This window comes from Rattus norvegicus, chromosome 7, assembly GCF_021556685.1.
Source record: "Rattus norvegicus strain SHRSP/BbbUtx chromosome 7, alternate assembly SHRSP_T2T, whole genome shotgun sequence".
Classification (NCBI taxonomy): Eukaryota; Metazoa; Chordata; class Mammalia; order Rodentia; family Muridae; genus Rattus; species Rattus norvegicus.
In genome coordinates, this window is record NC_141540.1 from 99,919,663 (window position 1) to 99,937,547 (window position 17,885).

General features: G+C 42.2%; 1 long non-coding RNA gene across 3 annotated transcripts in view; it reads right to left on the reverse strand.

Moving 5' to 3' along the window:
* LOC148004806 (uncharacterized) overlaps nucleotides 1-17,885 on the reverse strand; it is a 72,848-nt gene that overhangs the window by 51,391 nt on the left and 3,572 nt on the right. The gene's annotated exons all lie outside the window — the stretch shown is intronic.

Sequence of the window (17,885 nt, forward strand, 5' to 3'; positions counted from 1 at the left end):
AATCCCCACTGAAAATCAGTTCCTACTAGTTCTTTGGTAAAGATACAGAATTAGCTGGCTAATTCTGTTCTGCCACCCCTCGACTTGGCAAAGAACGATTTAGACTATTTCCTGTCAACCCACTAAATCGAAAAGCATGTGCCTTCCAGGAAAGCCGAGACTACTAATTACCCAGACTGTGTTTGCATATAAGTCTTGTACATGTAGTGTGCGTGTGTCCTGCCCCTCAGTGACATTGTGGGTGGTGAGATTTCCCTGCACAGAGAGCTGAATGTTTTGTTTTGTTCCTGGCAACGTCATGGAACCACGGCTGCTGTCAACCCCATTGTAATTTGTCTGACTCCCATGAAGAACAACACCTCTCTAAGCCGGAGGTGGCTTCGGGACTTCAGGGAGTCCTGCAGAGCTGATGACTTCTGCACACCCACCCTTAAGAGCTTGGGTGGCTCCTTTGCGTTACTTGTCTAAGATGTTAATTTCAGCCCTCCATCCCTTCACTGAGCCCCAGGAGCACCTCCTGCACCTTGTTTTGACACCCAGAGTCTTTCTATCCTCTGCTGATCCCATGTTTTGTCCAGCAGCTCAGATTGCCAGCAGTACTCAGGGAACTCCTGTGGAGGCGTTCTGTCTTGGCTCTAACTGTAAGTCCAGTTGAGGAAAGGAGACTCCTCAGGGGTTGCCACACACAGCGGGCTTCAGGAAAGCAACAGCAAGCCTTTGTTCTCTGAGAGATGAATACCTGCTCCACAAGTTTAAGAGATCCACCATCACATGCTTCCAGGGCCACCCAAGAAGATGTGATCACATGACCATGACCTCTGGTTGCTGTCACAGAGGACAGTGAGGGTTTCACACACCATTTGCTGACCACATCAGGTGTCCAGTTGTGGTGAGGCAAGGCCAGGCACTTCTCAGCTTCTCCGCCTGTGACTGGAACACGCTGAAGCTTCGCAGCCCTGGATCTTGGCATGGTCATTTCTGGAGGAAAGGTGATCAGCTTCATCACACTCTCCAAACCAGAAGTTCCCAGAGAGAAACTATATGCCACTGCTATAATGGAGTAGCATTTATCATTTATGAAGGATAGGTGTTGATTTGGCTCATGGTTCTGAAGGATTGGAAATTCAAGATCAGATACTAGGGAGGACTCTTTGTGAGACTCAAGGTGGCAGAGGAAATTGCATGCCAAGAAAGAATGGCCTGGTTCAAGTCTCTTCTTAACCTTAGGTCCCTCCCCAGAGGTCTTACATCTGAATGCTCTGGTAAATTAAGTCTTTGCACTCACAGTGAGGGTTATAGTTTTTAACATGAGTTTTCTTTTCTCGTTTCATATTATTTATTTATGTGTTAGAGAGAGAGAGAGAGAGAGAGACAGAGAGAGATACAGAGACAGAGAGATTCAGAAAGACAGAGGTGGGGCACACACCTATAAGGTCAAATAGGTGGAAATCAAAAGGACAGCTTCTGTGGTCAGTTCTTTCCTTCCACCATGTGGATCCCAGGGATGGAATTCAGGTTGCAGGCTCACCAGCAGCAAGTACCCTTACCCATTAAGCCAAGCTCGCCAGCCTCAGTCTTTGGTCGACTGTTGTTGTTGTTGTTGTAAATATTACCAGGCTGAAGCCAGCCTTCAAAACAGAGCACACACTTTATCAAGCTTGAGTTTTCATTTCTAAATTATATATGCCGTTAAAATCATCATTTTTCTGCTTAAGGAGCTGAGGCTCTAGGAAGGACTTACTCAGGTCACACAGCAGGTGGAAAGGCCAGGATCTGAGCCCAGCCAGACAAAATACCAAGACACACAATGAACTCGACATGCAATCCACTCTGGCCTCGCCCTGGGTCATCACGAGGACTGTGGAATCCCTGAGCCTTTCTGAAGCTCTGCTAAGCAGCCATACTCTTTTTCAATGGCTTTTAAGGACAGAAAGGACTTGGTGGCTTTCAAGTTTCATAGGATGATGGTGGAAAAAAAGTGGGGATAAAATATCTGAAACTGGAATCAGGAGCTAAGCTGAATACCTTTAGCTGTGCCAGGCCCCCTTGGTCTGCCTTCTAACATGAGGTAAATGAATATGGACTTGTAAAAGATAAACTAGCATGTGGCTGTTTCTGTCCACACAGTCCAGAGCATAAGAACATGGAGGATAAATCACTTTGTGGAACAATTCTAGCCTAGTGCACTGGTATTGGAGGAATCCAACACTCTTCAGTGTCCTAGCCAAACCAAGTCCTTGTTGGCTAAGGAGAGTAGAAAACTCCACATTTGTGTGTCTCAGAACCCCAAAGACCTCCCTCCCTCCATTGGCTAAACATGAAACCATCTGGAGGAACACTGTGAAACCAGGAAGTTGCCCGGGACTTGTACTCTTTTTGAAATAACTGGTCTCCAGAGGCAACTTCAATCCTGTCTCGTAGATAAAATCGCTGGACTTCAGGTTTTTTGTTTTTTGGTTTTTTTTTAATTTTCAATTTAAATTGCACTTTCTTCATGAGCATGCAATGCCCCACTCACAGTAAAGGCCACATAAAGTAGTACTTTGTTAAATCTCCATGTCATCTGTGGCCTTTAATTGCCCAGTTCCCCTCCCACATGCAACCAAAGTGATTTATTTCTTATGAACCGTTCCCAATGCATGAAGACTTTTTAGATGCCCTTCCTTGGGCCCTAAGCCAGATATAACTGAATAGAATTTCCAGGCGGCAATATAGACGGTTGGATTTTAAGCCTCAGGGCTTTCAGAATTTCAAACAATCGCAGTGGCTGATCAATCATTCAGTCGATTCCATTTATTTAATATGCGCTCTCGAGTGCCAGGCACTGTGCTGGGTGCCAGGGGTTCAGCGGCAAGCCAAACAAATTGCTACTCTCCAGCTTAGACTATGGCATGGGGTGGAGGAAAGGTGGAAGACAAACTGTAATTATCCGGAAAGAAATTCTGTAATGAAAGCTAAAGTAAGATCGTGACAAGTCTTCCCCTTGCTTTTATCACAGCTTGAGCCTCCCTCTCCCTTGCCTCTTACTCTGCTCCTAGGCCCTGCTCTGGAGAACATGTGGGAGTTGGAAAGAAAAGGAGGCAAATGTTTTCAGGAATTAGATTGTTCCCAAAGCCCAAGATCAGGAGGAGCCGAGAGTTGGTGCCCAGAGTTGTTTACAAGGGGCATCTTTTCTCTTCGTTAGCATAGGTCACTGTATCATGCAAAATGATATAGGAATAGTGTTAAAAAATGATAATGTAGGGCTGAGGAGATGGCTCAGCGGTTAAGAGCACTGACTGATGTTCCAGAGGTCCTGAGTTCAATTCCCAGCAACCACATGGTGGCTCACAACCATCTGTAATGGGATCTGATGCCCTCTTCTGGTGTATCTGAAAACAGCTACAGGAAACTCATATAAATATAATAATAAACAAATCTTTTTTTAAAAATGGCAACATGTGTGGTCCTCTGGTACTGGGAATGTCTCTCCCAAAGCTAGGGTCATTACTGTCCCCCAAAAAGACAAACAGCTGAAGGTCTCTTTGCTGCTGGCCCTGTGAATATTTGGTTTCACAGAATGCTGGTGTCATTAATCAGATGGACACTGTGGTAGATACCATCATTATTGTGTCTATAAAGGGAAGGAGGGTTAAGCACATAAGTGACTTCACCAAGCAGCCTAATATTCTGCGCTTGCTTATATGGGAGTTTGCTTAATCCTCAAGGATTTGCCTTGAAATTGCAATGGGAACATTGGTGGATGGTACTTCACCTAGTACTTGATAAACTGCTAAGTTCTCTAGATCAGAAGGTGTCTTGCTCCCCATGGTGTCTGGGGAACATGGGATAATGCCTAGAACTTGCCCACTATGGACTCATGTCAACCTTTTTTTCAACCAAATGCTAATAAAGAAGGAAAGTGGTCATGTGACATCATGTGATGGACATAGCCTGACTAAAGAAAGCTGAGGGTTTGGACCGCCTTACTTGGTACCTGGGTCACACTAAGATTGGCTCCTGATCTAGTTGAGATTGGCAGTACCTTGAAACCTGCCCCACTATCTTCTCCAGTTGATCATGACCCACTAGAGACTTACTTCCAGCCATACTCCCACATAGTGGAGACTCTGTGCAAAGTCACATGAGGACAGTGTTGAAATGGAAACATAGATCCCAATGTTTCCCAATGTTCAGAAGTCTGAGATCCTCCCAATCTGGATACAGAGGCCCTGCTCCTCAGAAAGCTGGAGCTTAGGAACAGATTTATTCTGTTCCTTATTGTTAGGAGTTGAACCATGTCTCTCATAAAAGGCAGGTTGAGGCCCTAACCTGTCCTAAGTGTCTTACTCTTACTTGGCAACACAATTGTTAGAGGTATAATTGGCTAAACTGATAAGTTCATGCTAGAAGAGTGTGTGTCATTAATCCAATAGAACCATGCCCTTACCGGAAGACCTTCATGTAAAGAGACAAGCACAGAAAGAACATGTCAAGATGGAGACCAAGGAACTGGAGACGGAGCTCAGTGGCAGGGTGCTTGCCTAGCATGCATGGAGTTCTGCAATCAATCCCCACCACACCATGAACCAGTATGATAACAAATGTCTGAAATCCCACTGATCAGGAGGTAGAACCAGAAAGGTCTGGAAGTCAAGCCAGTCCTAATTGCATAGTGAGTGCCAGGCCAGCCTGAATTCTATGAGGTACAATCTCAAAAAAAAAAAAAAGATGATGATAATGATAGTGGTGGTGGTGATAGTGGTGGTGGTGGTGGTGATGATGATGATGGCCAACTTGAGTTATGTGTCTACAAGCCAAGTAACACCAAGAGCCATGGGCAGAAGGCAGTAAGCAAACTCTAAGAGAGAGGCAGACCTAGGTCTACAGCAGGATTTTGGACCCTGGCTTGTAGAACTATGAGACCCTACATTTCTACATTTTAAGGCATCCATTTTGAGGGAGCTTGTTATAGAAATCAAAGAGAGGGAGAATGCTCATAAGCCCCAAGAAATTAAAACTTAGTCTTAAATGAGAAAGTAAAAATTTTTTTCTGGCCATTCATCATGCCAGGTGGCCAAGTGGATAAGACAGATGACAGACACAGAGGCCTACAGAGTGACTCCTAGAGAAGGCTACTATTGGCAAGTCACAATACCACACGAGTCTTTATTATGACTGCTGCTTCCTCACTTACTGAGAGACTATCAAGAAAGATGGTCTGAATTAGACCAGAAAGACTGAAATCTCTCACACCCTGGAGCGCTAAGTCATGTTGATTTCAAAAAGGCAGTCTTGATATATGGCTTGGTAAGAGTTCCAGACAAAGAACTTCTAGACACAACATTTCTCATCTCCCTCAATCTGTGGTTTCCAAGGAAACTGCTGTCTGCATCTACTTGCTGTCCAGAGCTGATGCTGATCTCACTGTACACAGGCTGCTGAAAGCTCACCAAAACTCTGCTTCATTTAAATACAAATTGAACTCTGCATCCCCCCCACCCCTGACGCCATTCCTGCTAACCCCGTGCTACCTTATCTCTGTTTGGTAAAAACCCAATTCTGTCTGCTGTGGGACAGTAACTGGTGGACTAAGGCTGACTGCCTTCACTGGATGTAGCAATGGACTCCTGAGGATGGAATACAGGAAGTACTGGTGGTTAGTGTGCCTGTAATTTCCCCTCTGGTTTCCCTTCTTCACTCTCTAAGGTTGGAGGTTGCAAGAGTCTCTGAGGCCAGGTCACATGACACTGACAGCCCACTGTTCTCTATTCTCCCTCACAGGCAAGATGGACTGATCTCAGTCTGAACACAGCCCTTCCTGTGGCGCAAAATGTTCATGATAAGGGCAGGGCTTATCTTCCTAGGGTTTATAGTCTATCAGAGGACAGGAAGCAGTAAGTAGATCAAATATAAGATACTCCAAATAGAATTCAAAGAGATTAAGAAGAACAAAAAGCAAAATGTGGGAATGTAAGGGGATTGGTGAACTTCCTGGAGGAAGTGGCATCCTCCGAAGAAATATTATGGGGTTAGTCTTGTGCAGAAAGCAGGAGGTAGTCTAGGCTGTGCAGACAAAATTCCAGGGAGAAAGAATAGGATTGAAGAATTGCATGTGGCTGTGTATGGGGAGCCCAGCAGATGGAGGGAAAGGAGGTGACCCTCACAGATACCAAGCATTCAGGAGTCAGGACCTAGAGAACAAGGCAGACTAAGAGTTGGAGCTTTACTCTCTAGAGATGCCCTGCTTAAAAGGAGAAAGATGATTTCATTTGCACTTTCAAAGGGTCACCTTGGGTGCCATGAGAAGTGAACTGGAGGAAGGAGAGCAGTCATGATTTCTTGAAAAGTGTGTGAAGATGGTGGGCTATACTAAGGCCATAGGAGTGGAGATGGAATAGAAAATACAGACTTCCAAATTCTTCTCCTTCTCCTTCTCCTTCTCCTTCTCCTCCTCCTCCTTCCCCCTCTCCCTCCCCTTCTATTTTTCTCTTTCTGTCTCTCTGTCTCTCTCTCTCTGTCTCTCTCTCTCTGTCTCTCTCTCTCTGTCTCTCTCTCTCTCTCTCTCTCTCTCTCTCTCTCTCTCTCTCTCTCTCTCTCTCTTTCTTCTCCCACCCCTAACCTGATACCCTATGTGGTGGGGGTTGAGTGGTGATGTTGCCCAAGGTATGAAGGATGAGTTCAGAAAGCATTTACAACAGCCCTACCAGATTGATTTGTAGCCCCATTTTGTAGATTTGTTAGAGGAGAATCATTCCTCCATTGCCACAGATCATGTAACTAACAGTGTCACAGCCAAAACTGGAGATCAGAGGCCACTGACTCAGTTAAAGGATGTACATCTTTCACAGGAACATACCAGAACTGTGATGGCAGTCGGCTAACTTTCAACCAGAAGTTCCAGACCCCCAGTCAGGATTTAACAAGGTCAGCCACAGCCAATCTCATAACCCTGGGAAGCCTCTTAGAAGGCCTGAATACTTGACTCTCTGAGCCAGGAACATGGCTCAACCACTTGCCATTGACTGACAACTGCACCATCTCAACCAAGGTCTTCAGCAACTCAATCCAGTGACATAGCCCCATAGGCATTTGCTTTCAGAGCACATAGAAAACCTCATACCAATACTGTCTAAACTATTCCACAAAATAGAACACATGGAGCACTACCAAATTCCTTCTATGAAGCCACAATTACTCTTATACTGAAACCACACAAAGACCCAACAAAGAAAGAGAACTTCAGACCAATTTCCCTTATGAATATTGACACAAAAATACTCAATAAAATCCTTGCAAACTGAATCCAAGAACATATCAAAACAATCATCCATCATGATCAAGTAGGCTTCATCCCAGGGATGCAGGGATGGTTTAATATACAAAAATCCATTAATGTAACATACTATATAAGCAAACTCAAAGATAAGAACCACACAATCATTTCATTAGATGCTGAGAAAACATTTGACAAAATTCAACCCCCCTTCATGATAAAAGTCCTGGAAAGATCAGGAATTCAAGGCCCATATCTAAACATAGTAAGAGCAATATACAGCAAACCAGTAGCTAACATCAAACTAAATGGAGAGAAACTTGAAACAATCCCACTAAAATCAGGGACCAGACAAGGCTGCCCACTCTCTCCCTACTTATTCAATATAGCACTCGAAGTCCTAGCCAGAGCAATCAGACAGTGAAAGGAGGTCAAAGGGATACAAGTTGGAAGGGAAGAAATCAAAATATCATTATTTGCAGATGATATGATAGTGTACTTAAGTGACCCCAAAAGTTCCACCAGAGAACTACTTAACCTGATAAACAACTTCAGCAAAGTGTCGGGGTATAAAATTAACTCAAACAAATCAGTAGCCTTCCTCTATTCAAAGAATAAACAGGCTGAGAAATTAGGGAAATGACACCCTTCACAATAATCCCAAATAATATAAAATACCTTGGTGTGACTTTAACCAAGCAAGTAAAAGATCTGTATGACAAGAACTTCAAGTCTCTGAGGAAAGAAATTGAGGAAGATCTCAGAAGATGGAAAGATCTTCCATGCTCATGGATTGGCAAGATTAATATAGTAAAGATGGTCATTTTGCCAAAAGCAATCTACAGATTCAATGCAATCCCCATCAAAATCCCTACTCAATTCTTTATAGAAATAGAAAAAGCAATTTGCAAATTCATTTGGAATAACAAAAAACACCCAGGATAGTGAAAACTATACTCAACAATAAAAGAACTTCTGAGGGAATCACCATCCCTGACTTCAAGCAGTATTACAGAGCAATAGTCATAACAACTGTCTGGTATTGGTACAGAGACAGGCAGATAGATCAGTGGAACAGAATTGAAGACCCAGAAATGAACCCACACACCTATAGTCACTTGATCTTTGACAAAGGAGCTAAAACCATCCAATGGAAGAAAGATAGCATTTTCAACAAATGGTGCTGGTTCAACTAGAGGTCAGCACCTAGAAGAATGCAAATTGATCCATTCTTATCACCCTGTACAAAGCTTAAGTCCAAGTGGATCAAGGACCTCCAAATCAAACCAGTTACTCTCAAACTAATAGAAGAAAAAGTGGGGAAGAGTCTCAAACACATGGGTACTGGGGAAATTTTCCTGAACAAAACACCAATGACTTATGCTGTAAGATCAAGAATTGACAAATTGGACCTCATAAAACTGCAAAGCTTCTGTAAGGCAAAACACACTGTCATTAGGACAAAACAGTGACCAACAGATTGGGAAAAGATCTTTACCAATCCTACATCTGATAGAGGGCTAATATCCAAAATATACAAAGAACTCAAGAAGTTAGACTCCAGAGAGCCAAATAACCCTATTAAAAATGGGGTACAATGCTAAACAAAACATTCTCAGCTGAGGAATATCGAATGGCTGAGAAGCACCTAAAGAAATGTTCAACATCTTTAGTCATAAGGGAAATGCAAATCAAAACAACCCTGAGATTCCACCTCACACCAGTCAGAATGGCTAAGATAAAAAACTCAGGTGACAGCGGATGCTGGTGAGGATGCGGAGAAAGAGGAACACTCCTCCATTGTTGGTGGGATTGCAAACTGGTACAACCATTCTGGAAATCAGTCTGGAGGTTCCTCAGAAAATTGGACATTGAACGGCCTGAGGACCCAGCTATACCTCTCTTGGGCATAACCCAAAAGATGCCCCAACATACAACAAAGACACGTGCTCCACTATGTTCATAGCAGCCTTATTTATAATAGCCAGAAGCTGGAAAGAACCCAGATGCCCTTCAACAGAGGAATGGATTCCAAGAATGTGGTACATCTACACAATGGAGTACTACTCAGCTATCAAAAACAATGACTTCATGAAATTCATAGGCAAATGGAATGAGCTAGAAAATATCATCCTGAGTGAGGTTATTCAATCACAGAAAAACACACTTGGTATGCACTAATTGATAAGTGGATATTAGCCAAAAATCTGGAATTACCCAAGATGCAATCCATAGACCACAGGAAGCTCAAGAAGAAGGATGACCTAAATGTGGATGTTCCCACTCCTTCTTAAAGGAGGGAAAATATCCACAGGAGGAGATTCGGAAGCAAAGTTTAGAGCAGTGACTCAAGGAACAGCCATTCAGAGCCTGCCTCACATGTGGCCCATATATATACAGCCACCAATTCTACATAAGATTGATGAAGCCAAAAAATGCGTGCTGAAAGGGACCGGATATAGATCTCTCCTGAGAGAAACATCCAGAGCACGTCTAATACAGAGGTCAATGCTAGCAGCAAACCACGGAACTGAGAATAGGACCCCCTTGGGGGGAATTAGAGGAAATATTGAAAGAGTTGAAGGAGCTTGCAACCCCATAAGAACAACAATGCCAACCAACCAGAGCTTCAAGGGACTAAACTACTACCGAAAGACTATACACGAACTGATCCAGGGCTCCAACTGCATATGTAGCAGAGAATAGCCTTGTTGGGGCACCAGTGGAATAGGAAACCCTTGGTCCTGCCAAGGTTGGACCCCCCCCCCAGTACAGAGGAATATGAAGGGGGCAGTAAGGGGGATGTATGCGGGGAATACCTGTGTGGGGGAGGAGGAAGGGAGGGGATGGGGCTTACGGACAGGAAACCAGGAAGCAGAATAACATTTGAAATGTAAGTAAAGAAATATATCTAATAGAAAATATATCTTTTTAAAAAAAGAATGTACTTACATAGTCTCAGAGAGGTCCCACTAAAAATAATCCTTAATTACAAAGAGAAGATGTGCTTTTCCAATGGGAAGAGTGGTCTACATTGACCAAGGTTAACATCACAGAAACCCAAGAGGCATAATGTACCTCATAAGGTCGTTGGCCAAAAAGAACACAAAGTACTCCTGTTGTATTTCTGCCAGAAATCTATAACCTGAATCTAATCATGGGGAAATGCCAGCCAAAGCCATTTCACAATAAGACATTATGCTAAATGACCCATACTCTCCAGAAAAGTCGGTGTCACAAACAGTAAAAACCAGAGCTATTCAAAACTCAAGGAACCCAAAGGCATGAGTCAGCTGAGGCCAACATATGGTTCAAGACTTACTTATTCTTTTTTTTTTTTTTGGAATGCTCCACTATATTTTTTTTTATTAACTTGAGTATTTCTTATATACATTTCGAGTGTTATTCCCTTTCCCGGTATCCAGGCAAACATCCCCCTCCCCCCTCCCCTTCCTTATGGGTGTTCCCCTCCCAACCCTCCCCCCATTGCCGCCCTCCCCCCACCAGTCTAGTTCACTGGGGGTTCAGTCTTAGCAGGACTCAGGGCTTCCCCTTCCACTGGTGCTCTTACTAGGATATGCATTGCTACCTATGAGGTCAGAGTCCAGGGTCAGTCCATGTATAGTCTTTGGGTAGTGGCTTAGTCCCTGGAAGCTCTGGTTGCTTGGCATTGTTGTACATATGGGGTCTCGAGCCCCTTCAAGCTCTTCCAGTTCTTTCTCTGATTCCTTCAACGGGGGTCCTATTCTCAGTTCAGTGGTTTGCTGCTGGCATTCGCCTCTGTATTTGCTGTATTCTGGCTGTGTCTCTCAGGAGCGATCTACATCCGGCTCCTGTCGGTCTGCACTTCTTTGCTTCATCCATCTTGTCTAATTGGGTGGCTATATATGTATGGGCCACATGTGGGGCAGACTCTGAATGGGTGTTCCTTCAGTCTCTGTTTTAATCTTTCCCTCTCTCTTCCCTGCCAAGGGTATTCTTGTTCCCCTTTTAAAGAAGGAGTGAAGCATTCACATTTTGATCATCCGTCTTGAGTTTCATTTGTTCTAGGCATCTAGGGTAATTCAAGCATTTGGGCTAATAGCCACTTATCAATGAGTGCATACTATGTATGTCTTTCTGTGATTGGGTTAGCTCACTCAGGATGATGTTTTCCAGTTCCAACCATTTGCCTATGAATTTCATAAAGTCGTTGTTTTTGATAGCTGAGTAATATTCCATTGTGTAGATGTACCACATTTTCTGTATCCATTCCTCTGTTGAAGGGCATCTGGGTTCTTTCCAGCTTCTGGCTATTATAAATAAGGCTGCGATGAACATAGTGGAGCACGTGTCTTTTTTATATGTTGGGGCATCTTTTGGGTATATGCCCAAGAGAGGTATAGCTGGATCCTCAGGCAGTTCAATGTCCAATTTTCTGAGGAACCTCCAGACTGATTTCCAGAATGGTTGTACCAGTTTGCAATCCCACCAACAATGGAGGAGTGTTCCTCTTCCTCCACATCCTTGCCAGCATCTGTTGTCCCCTGAGTTTTTGATCTTAGCCATTCTCACTGGTGTGAGGTGAAATCTCAGGGTTGTTTTGATTTGCTTTTCCCTTATGACTAAAGATGTTGAACATTTCTTTAGGTGTTTCTCAGCCATTCGGCATTCCTCAGCTGTGAATTCTGTGTTTACCTCTGAACCCCATTTTTTAATAGGGTTATTTGTCTCCCTGCGGTCTAACTTCTTGAGTTCTTTGTATATTTTGGATATAAGGCCTCTATCTGTTGTAGGATTGGTAAAGATCTTTTCCCAATCTGTTGGTTGCCGTTTTGTCCTAACCACAGTGTCCTTTGCCTTACAGAAGCTTTGCAGTTTTATGAGATCCCATTTGTCGATTCTTGATCTTAGAGCATAAGCCATTAGTGTTTTGTTCAGGAAATTTTTTCCAGTGCCCATGTGTTCCAGATGCTTCCCTAGTTTTTCTTCTATTAGTTTGAGTGTGTCTGGTTTGATGTGGAGGTCCTTGATCCACTTGGACTTAAGCTTTGTACAGGGTGATAAGCATGGATCGATCTGCATTCTTCTACATGTTGACCTCCAGTTGAACCAGCACCATTTGCTGAAAATGCTATCTTTTTTCCATTGGATGGTTTTGGCTCCTTTGTCAAAAATCAAGTGACCATATGTGTGTGGGTTCATTTCTGGGTCTTCAATTCTATTCCATTGGTCTATCTGTCTGTCTCCGTACCAATACCATGCAGTTTTTATCACTATTGCTCTGTAATATTGCTTGAGTTCAGGGATAGTGATTCCCCCTGAAGTCCTTTTATTGTTGAGGATAGTTTTAGCTATCCTGGGTTTTTTGTTATTCCAGATGAATTTGCAAATTGTTCTAACTCTTTGAAGAATTGGATTGGTATTTTGATGGGGATTGCATTGAATCTGTAGATTGCTTTTGGTAAAATGGCCATTTTTACTATATTAATCCTGCCAATCCATGAGCATGGGAGATCTTTCCATCTTCTGAGGTCTTCTTCAATTTCCTTCTTCAGTGTCTTGAAGTTCTTATTGTACAGATCTTTTACTTGCTTGGTTAAAGTCACACCGAGGTACTTTATATTATTTGGGTACTTTATACTATTATGAAGGGTGTCGTTTCCCTAATTTCTTTCTCGGATTGTTTCTCTTTTGTGTAGAGGAAGGCTACTGATTTATTTGAGTTAATTTTATACCCAGCCACTTTGCTGAAGTTGTTTATCAGCTTTAGTAGTTCTCTGGTGGAACTTTTGGGATCACTTAAATACACTATCATATCATCTGCAAACAGTGATATTTTGACTTCTTCTTTTCCGATCTGTATCCCCTTGACCTCCTTTTGTTGTCTGATTGCTCTGGCTAGAACTTCAAGAACTATATTGAATAAGTAGGGAGAGAGTGGGCAGCCTTGTCTAGTCCCTGATTTAAGTGGGATTGCTTCGAGTTTCTCTCCATTTAGTTTAATGTTAGCAACTGGTTTGCTGTATATGGCTTTTACTATGTTCAGGTATGGGCCTTGAATTCCTGATCTTTCCAGGACTTTTATCATGAAGGGGGGTTGAATTTTGTCAAATGCTTTCTCAGCGTCTAATGAAATGATCATGTGGTTTTGTTCTTTCAGTTTGTTTATATAATGGATCACGTTGATGGTTTTCCGTATATTAAACCATCCCTGCATGCCTGGGATGAAGCCTACTTGGTCATGGTGGATGATTGTTTTGATGTGCTCTTGGATTCGGTTTGCCAGAATTTTGTTGAGTATTTTTGCGTCGATATTCATAAGGGAAATTGGTCTGAAGTTCTCTTTCTTTGTTGTGTCTTTGTGTGGTTTAGGTATAAGAGTAATTGTGGCTTCGTAGAAGGTATTCGGTAGGGCTCCATCTGTTTCAATTTTGTGGAATAGTTTGGATAATATTGGTATGAGGTCTTCTCTGAAGGTTTGGTAGAATTCTGCACTAAACCTGTCTGGACCTGGGCTCTTTTTGGTTGGGAGACCTTTAATGACTGCTTCTATTTCCTTAGCAGTTATGGGGTTGTTTAACTGGTTTATCTGTTCCTGATTTAACTTCGGTACCTGGTATCTGTCTAGGAAATTGTCCATTTCCTGAAGATTTTCAAGTTTTGTTGAATATAGGTTTTTATAGTAAGATCTGATGATTTTTTGAATTTCCTCTGATTCTGTAGTTATGTCTCCCTTTTCATTTCTGATTTTGTTAATTTGGACGCACTCTCTGTGTCCTCTCGTTAGTCTGGCTAAGGGTTTATCTATCTTGTTGATTTTCTCAAAGAACCAACTTTTGGTTCTGTTGATTCTTTCTATGGTCCTTTTTGTTTCTACTTGGTTGATTTCAGCTCTGAGTTTGATTATTTCCTGCCTTCTACTCCTCCTGGGTGTATTTGCTTCTTTTTGTTCTAGAGCTTTTATGTCAAGTTGCTGACATATGCTCTTTCCTGTTTCTTTCTGCAGGCACTCAGCGCTATGAGTTTTCCTCTTAGCACAGCTTTCATTGTGTCCCATAAGTTTGGGTATGTTGTACCTTCATTTTCATTAAATTCTAAAAAGTTTTTAATTTCTTTCTTTATTTCTTCCTTGACCAGGTTATCATTGAATAGAGCATTGTTCAATTTCCAAGTATATGTGGGCATTCTTCCTTGATTGTTATTGAAGACCAGTTTTAGGCCGTGGTGGTCCGATAGCACGCATGGGATTATTTCTATCTTTCTGTACCTGTTGAGGCCCGTTTTTTGACCAATTATATGGTCAATTTTGGAGAAAGTACCATGAGGAGCTGAGAAGAAGGTATATCCTTTTGCTTTAGGATATAATGTTCTATAAATATCCGTTAAGTCCATTTGGCTCATGACTTCTCTTAGTCTATCTACATCTCTGTTCAATTTCTGTTTCCATGATCTGTCCATTGATGAGAGTGGAGTGTTGAAATCTCCCACTATTATTGTGTGAGGTGCAATGTGTGTTTTGAGCTTTAGTAAGGTTTCTTTTACATATGTAGGTGCCCTTGTATTTGGGGCATAGATATTTAGGATTGAGAGTTCATCTTGGTGGATTTTTCCTTTGATGAATATGAAGTGTCCTTCCTTATCTTTTTTGATGACTTTTAATTGAAAATTGATTTTATTTGATATTAGAATGGCTACTCCAGCTTGCTTCTTCTGACCATTTGCTTGGAAAATTGTTTTCCAGCCTTTCACTCTGAGGTAATGTCTGTCTTTGTCTCTGAGGTGTGTTTCCTGTAGGCAGCAGAATGCAGGGTCCTCGTTGCGTATCCAGTTTGTTAATCTATGTCTTTTTATTGGGGAGTTGAGGCCATTGATGTTGAGAGATATTAAGGAATAGTGATTATTGCTTCCCGTTATATTCATATTTGGATGTGAGGTTATGTTTGTGTGCTTTCATTCTCTTTGTTTTGTTGCCAAGACGATTAGTTTCTTGCTTCTTCTAGGGTATAGCTTGCCTCCTTATGTTGGGCTTTACCATTTATTATCCTTTGTAGTGCTGGATTTGTAGAAAGATATTGTGTAAATTTGGTTTTGTCATGGAATATCTTGGTTTCTCCATCTATGTTAATTGAGAGTCTTGCAGGATACAGTAACCTGGGCTGGCATTTGTGGTCTCTTAGGGTCTGTATGACATCAGTCCAGGATCTTCTGGCCTTCATAGTTTCTGGCGAGAAGTCTGGTGTGATTCTGATAGGTCTGCCTTTATATGTTACTTGACCTTTTTCCCTTACTGCTTTTAATATTCTTTCTTTATTTTGTGCATTTGGTGTTTTGACTATTATGTGACGGGAGGTGTTTCTTTTCTGGTCCAATCTATTTGGAGTTCTGTAGGCTTCTTGTATGCCTATGGGTATCTCTTTTTTTAGGTTAGGGAAGTTTTCTTCTATGATTTTGTTGAAGATATTTACTGGTCCTTTGAGCTGGGAGTCTTCACTCTCTTCTATACCTATTATCCTTAGGTTTGATCTTCTCATTGAGTCCTGGATTTCCTGTATGTTTTGGACCAGTAGCTTTTTCCGCTTTACATTATCTTTGACAGTTGAGTCAATGATTTCTATGGAATCTTCTGCTCCTGAGATTCTCTCTTCCATCTCTTGTATTCTGTTGGTGAAGCTTGTATCTACAGCTCCTTGTCTCTTCTTTTGGTTTTCTATATCCAGGGTTGTTTCCATGTGTTCTTTCTTGATTGCTTCTATTTCCATTTTTATTTCCTTCAACTGTTTGATTGTGTTTTCCTGGAATTCTTTCAGGGATTTTTGCGATTCTCCTCTGTAGGCTTCTCCTTGTTTATTAATGTTTTCCTGTGTTTCCCTAAGGGAGTTCTTCACGTCTTTCTTGAAGTCCTCCAGCATCATGATCAAATATGATTTTGAAACTAGATCTTGCTTTTCTGGTGTGTTTGGATATTCCATGTTTGTTTTGGTGGGAGAATTGGGCTCCGATGATGCCAAGTAGTCTTGGTTTCTGTTGCTTGGGTTCCTGCGCTTGCCTCTTGCCATCAGATTATCTCTAGTGTTACTTTGTTCTGCTATTTCTGACAGTGGCTAGACTGTCCTATAAGCCTGTGTGTCAGGAGTGCTGTAGACCTGTTTTCCTCTCTTTCAGTCAGTTATGGGGACAGAGTGTTCTGCTGTCGGGCGTGTAGTTTTTCCTCTCTACAGGTCTTCAGCTGTTCCTGTGGGCCTGTGCCTTGAGTTCACCAGGCAGCTTTCTTGCAGCAGAAAAGTTGGTCTTACCTGTGGTCCTGAGGCTCAAGTTCGCTCGTGGGGTGCTGCCCACGGGCTCTCTGCAGCGGCAGAAACCAGGAAGACCTGTGCCACCCCTTCTGGGAGCTTCAGTGCACCAGGGTTCCAGATGGTCTTTGGCTTTTTCCTCTGGCGTCCAAGATGTGTGTGCAGAGAGCAGTCTCTTCTGGTTTCCCAGGTTTGTCTGCCTCTCTGAAGGTTTAGCTCTCCCTCCCACGGGATTTGGGTGCAGAGAACTGTTTATCCAGTCTGTTTCCTTCAGGTTCCGGCGGTGTCTCAGGCAGGGGTCCTGCCGCTCCTGGGCCCTCCCCCACGGGAGCCCAGAGGCCTTATACAGTTTCCTCTTGGGCCAGGGATGTGGGCAGGGGTGGGCAGTGTTGGTGTTCTCCTCCGCTCTGCAGCCTCAGGAGTGCCCACCTCAAGACTTACTTATTCTTAAGGAAGTGGTGGTAGGATTAGTGAAAATATGCTAGAATCGGTGATTGATATGTAGATGATAGATACAATAAATATGATAGATGATAGATATGATATCTGTCATATCATATCTGTGATATCATATATGATAGAAAATAGATATAACATGGATGGTAGATGATAGAATAAATAAGAGGCAATAGATAAAAGATAATTGATCAATAGAAGATAGATAAATATAAAAATAACTAATACTTAATAATTAATTATAAATAATTTTATAAGTTTCACAGATTACTAACATGCTATGATTCTGTTATAGAATTGTCTTTGTTTTAGGAAGTATATGCTGAAATGTGCAGGGTAAGAGAATAGTTTCTGCAACTTAATCTTAAACTTTTCAGAAATACAATACTAAGTATGAATAGATGGAAAATGATGAGGGGGTGTGGAAAGGTGGCTCAGAATTAAGAACACCTACAGAGGACCTGTCTTCGGTTCCTGGCATCCACATGGCAATTAAAAACCTTCTGCAGCTCCAGTCCCATGGGATCCAAAGCCCTTTCGGATCTTCTGTCTCTACAGACATTTTCACATAGATAGAGACTTTCAGGCAAACACTACACACAGACACAAAATAAGCCTTTAAAACTGCCCTTGGTGCCAAGAAATTTGCACAAGTATTCACTAAGAGGTAAACAAAAGAATGGTTCGTCAACAAATCTCATAGCTTGAGGGGAACAATTATACAGTTTTTGACCCAGAAATTCTATTTTTTCAGTCTATCCTGGCAAAAAAGTATTTTCAAATCTTTGATTAAAAGATTATTTGCTACAAAAGTTTGGACAAAGACAGTAAAGCAGAATGATTTCCAAGAACAACCCTTTGGTTACACAAAACGTGCATTCTTATGATAAAAGAATGGACAG